Here is an 8,966-nt window from a genome sequence, read left to right on the forward strand (position 1 = left end):
CAAAATTCTGCTCAAGGATTTTTCATCCAAAGGCCTGGAGAGTGGATGCTCTCTCTTTCAGTTGGACATCAATGACAGTTGATTCCACTATCTCCACTATCGGCCCCATCGGCTCAGTTCCCTGTAGTGCCTGTGCCAACCTCTGCTCCTCCTCCAGACCCCAAGCATGGGGAACCGGCGCTCCAGGGCACCCCATTGGGTGTTTCCTCCTCTTCCAAGGCCTCCCCTTATCATTCAGAGGAGTCCCCTCGTAAGAAGTGCAAGAGGAAGCACATTGACTCTCCTGAGTCTGTCACTTCTAATACAGACTTAGATGATTCGGAAGGGTCCCAGAGATCCCCCTCTGAAGATGTTTCCTTTTCGGACATCCTCAAAATGCTTAAGCAGAGGGGGAAATGGAATCCTCTAGCCCCTACCGAGGATGAGTCTGTATTCCTGGATGCGTTTGGTTCCCGACCTTCCACCTCCTGGGTTTTTCTGCCTTTCGATCCACTTATGTTCGTGGTGACTCGAAAGGCTTGGTCAGCCCCGGATACAGTGGAACCAACTCTGAGGAGACCTGGCAAATTCATCACAACACCCCATGATAAGCAGTTCCTTACCAAAGGGGTTCCTGTTGATGCCATGGTGGTAGCAGCAGCCACCAAAAAGAGTTAGCGGTAACCTCTTCGTCTGTCCATCCTCCTACCAAGGAGTCTAGGACCATGGACAGATAGGGAAGCCAATATTTGCTTCAGCGACCTTTTCTATGAGATCACTGAACTACTTATGCCATTTTACCCAGCTTCAGAGGGATCTTCTTAAAGAGCTCGGAGATTCCCTTCAAGATCCATCAGCTGAGGGGGCTCAAACTAAAGTGGCTTCCCAGCTAGCAACCCTTAATTCTGTAGTCAACTCCTCCATGAGGCTCATTTCCTATGCAGCCGATGGTGCGAGTAGAGCCGCAGGTACGGGCGTGGCCCTTAGGAGACATGCATGGATGCGGCTGTGTAACTTTGCAGAACCCTTTAGTGCGTCGTTCACCAACACCCCCTTTGGTTCCTTTCTTTTTGGACCACAGATGAAAGACACTTTGACTAGATGTGAGCAAGAAGGAAAGACTCTCTCTGCCGTGGGAGTCCGTTTTTCCACTCCTTCCAGACCCATACCCCAAGGGTCAGAAGAGTGGTAAAATGTGGTTCCGAAAATCCCAGGGAGCCTCGCCCTGACACATGTAGCGATTTTTCCTCCAGGGGCAGAGGGGAAACAACAACAGATGCTGCCCTCGTGGCAGAGGGGGTCCGCAGAACCAGGCCAACAGAGAATCCTTCTCTGAGAAGCCCTTTCAGCATCCCTGAAAGGTTGCCTGGCTGCCCGCCTCTGGAAGCAGTGGGGGGAAAGACTTTCACTGTACCTAAAAGCCTGGCAAAATTTAACGCAAGACAAATGGGTTACGGTCAATTATATCCGGAGGTTACAAAATTCCCTTCTCTCAAACCCCCCTTACCGTCAAGCAAATCCCTTCCAGATGTTCCACCCAATCTGAGGGACCAAGCAGTCGTAGAAGTTTCAAAACTGCTAGAAAGAGTCATCCAGGAAGTCCCGGCAGACCAACACAGATCCGGAACTTACTCAAGGTTCTTTTTGGTACCAAAAAAGACAGGGGACTGGAGACCGATTCTGGATCTCAGCAGACTAAACAAGTATGTTCAAAGAACAAAGTTTCGGATGGTCACGCTACAGTCCATTCTACCCTTTCTGGGTCAGGACAATTGGATGTGCTCCATGGATCTTCAGGATGCGTACTACCATATCAAAATGGACAGGCACTCCAGGAGATTCCTTCGCTTCCAGCTGGGAGCCAGTCATTACCAGTTCAGAGCTCTGCCCTTTGGTCTCACCACAGCCCCCAGGGTGTTCAAATGTATGGCAGTGGTCACAGCTCACCTGAGACGTCGAGGATTCTAGGTGTTTCCATATCTAGACTACTGGCTCCTCGCTGCTACTACCAGGCATCAACTTCTGCAAGCCAGGGACTACACGATCACAATCTGCTCCCAGCTAGGCATTACAATAAACTTCGCAAAATCTGCCTTGTTGCCCTGTCAGTCTATCACCTATATAGGAGCAGACTTAGACATAAGGAATATGTCCGCAAGGCTACCGCCAGAAAGGGTGTCTACAATTCGCCAGCAAGTACAAATTCTAATGCAGAGCAAAAGGATCCAAGTCAGATTCGTCCTTCAAACTCTGGGTTCCATGGCAGCAGCAATTCTTCTAATCCCACTGGCCCACTTTCACATGAGGATCCTTCAGTGGCTTCTGTTCACACAGTGGTCTTTCCAGCAGCTGCCCATGTCTCACAGTATCATGATTACAGAAGCACGCAAAAGGCACCTTTCCTGGTGGATGGTCTCCCCACTAGTGACTCAGGGCAAGACCGTTCATTCAGCCCCCTCCGGTTGCCACAGTGACCACAGACGCCTCCCTGATAAGGTGTGGGGGCATTATCAGGGCAGGACAGTCCAAGGCACTTGGCAGTCTCATGAGTACCATCTGCATATAAACGTCCTAGAAATGAGCCGTGCTCCTAGCGTTGCAAGCTCTTCAGGAGACTCTCCCTTCTGGGACCATTGCAATTCAAACGGACAACATGTCAGTGGTGTGGTACATCAACAAGCAGGGCGGAACCAGGTCCTACCCCCTATGTCGAGAAGCACTCAGACTCTGGCAGTGGGCGATTTCCTCCCAACGTTTTCTGATTGCAACACACATCCCTGGGAGATCCATCGTCATAGCAGACCGGCTCAGCAGAGCTATTCTCATGCCTCACGAGTGGTCTCTGAATCAGTTAGTTGCAGATCTCATCTTCTGCAAATGGGGACAGCCTTGCTGTGATCTTTTTGCCACCCCCTTCAACAGCAAATGCAGCAACTACTTCTCCCTTCTTCCACTTCCAGGTCACACTCCCAGAGATGCTCTGGTCCACGATTGGCCTCAGGGACTTCTTTATGCCTTCCCTCCATTTCCCCTGATAACAAAACTCATACAGAAAGCAATATCGTTGGGTTGTAAAATGATCCTCATTGCCCCCTACTGGCCTCAACAGATATGGTTTCCGTTCCTGCACCATTACCTTCTCGATCAGCTCTGGACTCTGGACGACCCGATTCTAGACTGATTCATTCATCCAATGGGCTGCTCAGGCTCAATCTCCAAACACACAGCTCACAGCTTGCTTGCTTGCCTTCCAACCCTTCTCCAGCATCCCCCCATTTCCAGCATTTCAGTCGTGACACAAGTCCTCCTCTCACAAAGTCACAACTAGAAAAACTTAACATTTTCTGTTTGGGCATATTTTCTTGTTGGGCAGAGGTTTTTTCTGCCCCAGTTTTCAGCCCCACGGTGTTCCTTGGTGTTCTTCATTCTATTTTTCTTTTTTCTCAGTCAGGTCCACTTGCTACCGCCATTTCTAACTTTCATGGGTTTCATTCTAATTTGTCTGTGTTCAAACATTGTCTCTAAGCCTTTTAGCCTTTTTAAGAGTCTTTAGACTCCACTCTGAGACTCCTCCCTCCTCTCCTCCTCCTCTCCTGGGTTTGGTACTATTGGTACTCCTCCCCCTAATTATGCCCCCTGCCCCTGCTCCTTAAAGTTTCTATCTAATTTTCTATCTTTCTTTTCTCTTTTCTGGTAGCTATTACTCAGCCAAACGCAGCTTCTGTCTCAGAGGGCTTATGGTGTGGTTTTTCTTGTTTTTCATAAGGACAGGGTTGGTCTTCATCCCTCTCCTAAAAATCCATCCTCAAAGCTCAGAAAACAATTTGAGCCAATTGTAAGACCTTTTCCCAATTTCCCCAACCACCCAACAATTTCCCACAAACATACATCATAGACAACGCTCATTTTCTAGATAGACTAGACGAATATGGACTAGAGGAAGTGGGACCAAGGAAGCTAGTCCCTCTACTCCTTCCTCAACAGCTTTCTCCCCAAAGTGACCCAAACCTTTCATTTCAGTTTTTGTCACACATTTATTTGTCATTTTACTTCAATAACAGAGTTGCCTATCAAACCGAAAGGTCATTCTACTAGGGCTTTGGCCACCTCTGTAGCCTTCCAATCTAGGTTACCCATGGATTCTGTCTGTGCAGCTGCTTTGTGGGCAAATCCTCATACCTTTATTTCTCATTACACGCTAGATATGGTCTCCAGGAGCAGAGCTGACTTTGGTTCCACTGTTCTGAAGAGTCTGTTCCAATGAGCTGCCCAGGATTGTAGGTGCTAGGGACACTGTCCCAACCAGCAAGAGCGAAGGCGAGATAGACAACTTAATATTAAGAAGTTATGTAACTACCATAACGTTCCATGTTAATTATCTTCATCTCGCCTTCTTTCTTGCATCTCACACTCCGTCCCCCTGTCCTATTGGATCAAGAGGAGTTTTGGTTTCACTGGCTGAGTGTTCTCTGGTTTGTTTCCTCTACTGACTGAGAGTATGACAGGTATGCCCAACCTGTTTGTTTGGACAGGTTTGATTCTCTGGCTATGTCTGGGGTTAGCTATTTCAAACGAGATCTGGGTAGCTAGCACTAGGCATCATGGGATAAGGGGTAGTCTCGAGCTATAGAAGATGGCCGAGTCGGAGCCGAGGATCGGCTCTGATCCCAACTAGCAAGAAAGAAGGCGAGATGAAGACAACTAACATGGAACGTTATGGTAGGTACATAACTTCTTATTCTATCTCGAGAGAACTAAGACTTTCAAAAAGGATACTCAGTTGTTCATGTCATTTGCCTCTAATAGATTGCTTTCCAGAGTTTCAATAAAAAAAAAAACACTGTCCATATGGGTATCTGATTCCATCACATTTGTCTACTCTGGCAACAGTAAAGTTCTAAGTTCAAAACCTAATGCTCATTCCACTAGATCTATGGCAACTTCTGCCACTTGTTTTTAGGAATTCCTCCATCTGTATTTGTATATCACCAACATGATCCAATCTGCAGACCTTTTTCAAGCACTATAAATTGGACACCATTTCCAGAACTAGAGCTACATTTGGAGCCACTGTTCTGAAAGGCATCCTGTCATGATTTCAGCTATCTTGGGATTCTGTCCCAGTAGTCTGGACGAACTGATGAAGTAAGATATTGTAGTTATGTACTTGCCATAATTCTTAGCCATTGTCATCCACATCTGATATGACATCCCTGAATCCCCCTTGCAAGTTGTCATATCAATTTTTCAGTTGCTCCTAGTATCTTTTAGTCATTAGGCAACAAAACCCTATCTGAAGAGAGTCTGAAAGGGGATTATGGGAAAGTCTTGGAAAGGGCTCAAAGCACTGGAGGTACTAGCTGTTGTACAGATTGCATGCAAACTAGTGGCTTTGGTACTCCAGCAGTCATATCAGGTGGACTTGCATGAAAAGATCCAGTGTTATTGTAAGTACATACCGTCTTTGTTTTTCGTGTGTTTATTTAGGTCTCCCTTGCACCCCCACCCCTCCCCCACATAAAAAACAACTGTGGTAATGATGACTGGAGGTTGAAAGAGAGGGGTTCCATTACAAAAGTGGGAAATTTTAAGAAATTCATTTAACCCCCAGCTTCCAAATTAAGTTTAAACTTTTATCTTCATCTGTTGTGCTTGAATTGCACTTACCAAATTACAATTTTATTTTGGGGCATTGGGCAAAAGCTGGAAATGAAGTAAGGTGAGTACATTTATACCATGAATGAGTAAGATTTTTAAAATGCATATTTAGAACTTGTCCATCTATTAAAATAGATCTAAATATTTTTCTCTGTCTTTTCATGCAGCATTTATTGATGAGTTGTGGTCGGGGAATAGTAATCAGAAGGCAACTGCTAATCAGCAAGTCTGTTTTACCTCTGAATCTGTCACTTCCAAAACTTACCCTGAAAGAACCGGTTGGCTTAAAGGCAGCACGGGGAATGTCATTCAGAGCTTCCATTTCCAATAATGAAATCTTCTGGCCATTTTCAACAAGTATGTGCTGCTACATGGACCTATACTGGGACACTTTTCATATAAAATACCCTTGGATTGTGCTTCCAGCTTCAGAGACACTCCACCAAAATTTAGAATTTTGGTAAAAAAAGGTTTCATTTATAACATGACTTCATTACCACAATGTTCAGAAAAGATTGGGAATCTCACTTTTATGCAGAAATGTCTAGCCTTTTTAGGTCAGATGTTGTAATACTATATACTTGTGGTTGATAACTTCTGTGTCACCCTGAAAAGAAGTGATAGCTACAGTTGTGTTTTGAACGGAATATTTTTGAAATACTGTAGCTATAACATTTTGGTTTACTATTAAAATTCTCAGGATAAGATGTGTTGTACACTACAAGCCAAATGCAATGAAATGACAGCATCTATAATATAAGGATGATATTGTGCAATTGGTCAAATAGTGAGGGGGATACCCAAATCTTTGATGCACACTGTGTAGCTCTACTTTGAGATTAATGAGGTTTGACATACTGTAAAACCTTGGTATCAAGTCCAAAATTTATAAAACTTTGTATTCTGTAAAAGTTTGTACACTTTTAACTATTGTATTATGTAAGTTTGGTCCAAAATGGGGAATTCAGAGTTTGTTACAAGTCTAATACAATGTGCAAGTTTTGGTACACATCATGGCAAGCAGAACTTCTTTTGCAATGCAAATCTCATACACAGGTATAATTCTGATATAGGGATTTTGAAATATAGGACAACGTGAGATGCTTTCCATGCTGAGAAACTAAGCACAGCATGTGCATCCTGTGCAGTAATAGCTGATGCATGATTGTGCTCAAGTTACAACATACAGTGAAATTAGTAGTATATAATTATACTGTGCCGCATGTAAAGGTAGTGGTACACAGAGAGAGCAGCAGGTAGAGAACACAGAGTGGTAACGTGTGTCCTATGTTAGTAGTGCAGACATCTGTCAGTGAAGGAAAGATTTTCTTTCATGCACAGCAATACAGAGCATGTAAATATCTTTTACCAGAGAGACATTAAGGGGTGCTTGCTTACTTTAAAGGGAAAATAACATCACAGGCTGTGCATCACCCGTGTAAGTGGTAAGAATGTGCTCATGTAGGATACACTGAAACAGTAGTATTGTCCGAAGTGACAGGGGAGCACTGGAACTGACTTAAGTCATACTCCATGCAAGGGGTGACATACAGTTTCACAGCTATTGGGTGTGTGATGTCCCATAGCAGCTTACTTCTATATCAGTTTGTGCTGCTGCTTTGTAAGAGCTGAGGAAAAATGTATATATGCTGAGGATGCAATAAGGCAGATCGTCTCCCTCTGTTTAACTACAAGAGTTCCTCATCCTGTGACAGGCCTAGAAAACATGTTGGGTAGTCTCCCTGCTTTGGGAGAATAGATTTTCCTACAATGTAGCTAAATAACAGTATAGGAAAACTGATGGCTACATTATCATGTAAAATAGAGATGAAATACATGGAAGCCCGTGGAGTTGGCACAAAAATCCCTGTCTGTTTTCTTTACTGTGTTTAACTGGGTAGGTATACTAGTCTTGGGACACTTTTCAACCACGACTCAGTTGTAGAACACACCATTAAATCAGTGTACACTGAACAGAGAATAAATGTCATTTGTGGTTTTGCACTGATTACAACCTGAAACATGTAGCATTTGAAGGAAAGCAGAAATCTGGTATTAAATGGAGAAGCAGCTTATAAGACTCATTTAATTAGAAGGTACTATACATACATTATAAGCAAGCATGGAATAACATGGAAAAGAAGCACTGTTACACAAGCCTAGCATAGCTAATGTGATATACTAGATAGATGCTTCAAGTAGAGTTATTTTAATTATAGCTGTTTGTAGGACCAATGTGCAGAAGTTCCTGTGATGTGAAAGTATAGATTTGCTCTTGCAAGTATTTGAGTGAAGGACTGGAAGTCAAGGAATAAAAGAGAGGACAGGAAAGTAAAAATGTTAGAGCAATAAATGTCTAAAAGATGAGGAAGAAAGGGCAGGAAAAGTGGGGAAAATGGGACTGTAAGGTGAGGAATGCAGAGAGAAAGTGCAATTGGGGAAGAAAAAAGTAGGATAAGAGGTGCTCAGTATATATGGAGTTAAGTATGTATGTGGTTTAAGATGAAACGAAAGATGGATTGTATTTACATGTGTGCAAAATGGCCATTGAGGTGGTCTAAAAGATTTGCAATCAGTAATTTGATTTATTCTTGGGGGAAGGTTGTTCATTTAATAGGTACAATTTTGCTAAAGCTTATTTCACCAAGGGCAAGATTTAAGGGGGTAGGATCTAACAAGAGTGAGGACATTTTTGTCTTGACTACATAGTGTGTAGTGAGTGTGCTTTATTTTGTAGTTTGGCTTTTATTCATGTAGAATTTTAAAAACAATGCAGAGTAATAGTGGAGATCTGGCTGTAGTAGGAAAGACAGCTTTTTTGAAATGAGATGTGATGTTCAGGTCTAGAGGCCAATGTTTAAATCTGCAGATGGCGTTGAGTTGTTTGTATTAGTTTAGTTTTATAGACAGCTTGTAATAAGATTAAGGGGAGCATTTGTTCCACTAGCTATTGGAAGGGTTTTTTTTTTTTTTTTTGCTACAGCTTGTCTGGCATCAAAGGTGTGAGGTGGTTGGAGAAAGAGTTTGCAACTTATTTTTCTCAATGTACTCTGTCTTTTTAAAAGACTGGAAACCAGGGTCAGGTTCAGATATTTATATTGCTGGACAGTGTTGAATGGATCAGAAAGGTGTACTGATTTTCTGCAGTCTTAAGACTGTTTTTTGTCTGTCTCCCAAATGTTGCAATGACATTTGTGTAAAGTTTGTTTAAAAATTTCAGATGGTCACAGTTCAATCCATTCTTCAGTTTCTGGAAAAGGACTATGGGATGTGCTCAGTAGATCTCCAGGATGTGTACTATCCTATAAAAATAAAAAGGCGAACCAGGA

At 43.2% G+C, this 8,966-nt stretch overlaps 1 protein-coding gene across 1 annotated transcript in view; it reads left to right on the forward strand.

Moving 5' to 3' along the window:
• The window catches only part of CPSF7 (cleavage and polyadenylation specific factor 7), a gene marked incomplete in the record, with an annotated part of 1,291,852 nt that extends 1,285,206 nt beyond the window's left edge, over positions 1-6,646 (forward strand). Inside the window, 1 exon segment of the mRNA XM_044059379.1 lies at positions 5,805-6,646.
• Positions 6,647-8,966: the final 2,320 nt, after the last annotated feature.

The sequence above is a fragment of the Protopterus annectens genome, chromosome 17.part0 (genome assembly GCF_019279795.1).
Source record: "Protopterus annectens isolate FY-2018-M chromosome 17.part0, PAN1.0, whole genome shotgun sequence".
NCBI lineage: Eukaryota > Metazoa > Chordata > Ceratodontiformes > Protopteridae > Protopterus > Protopterus annectens.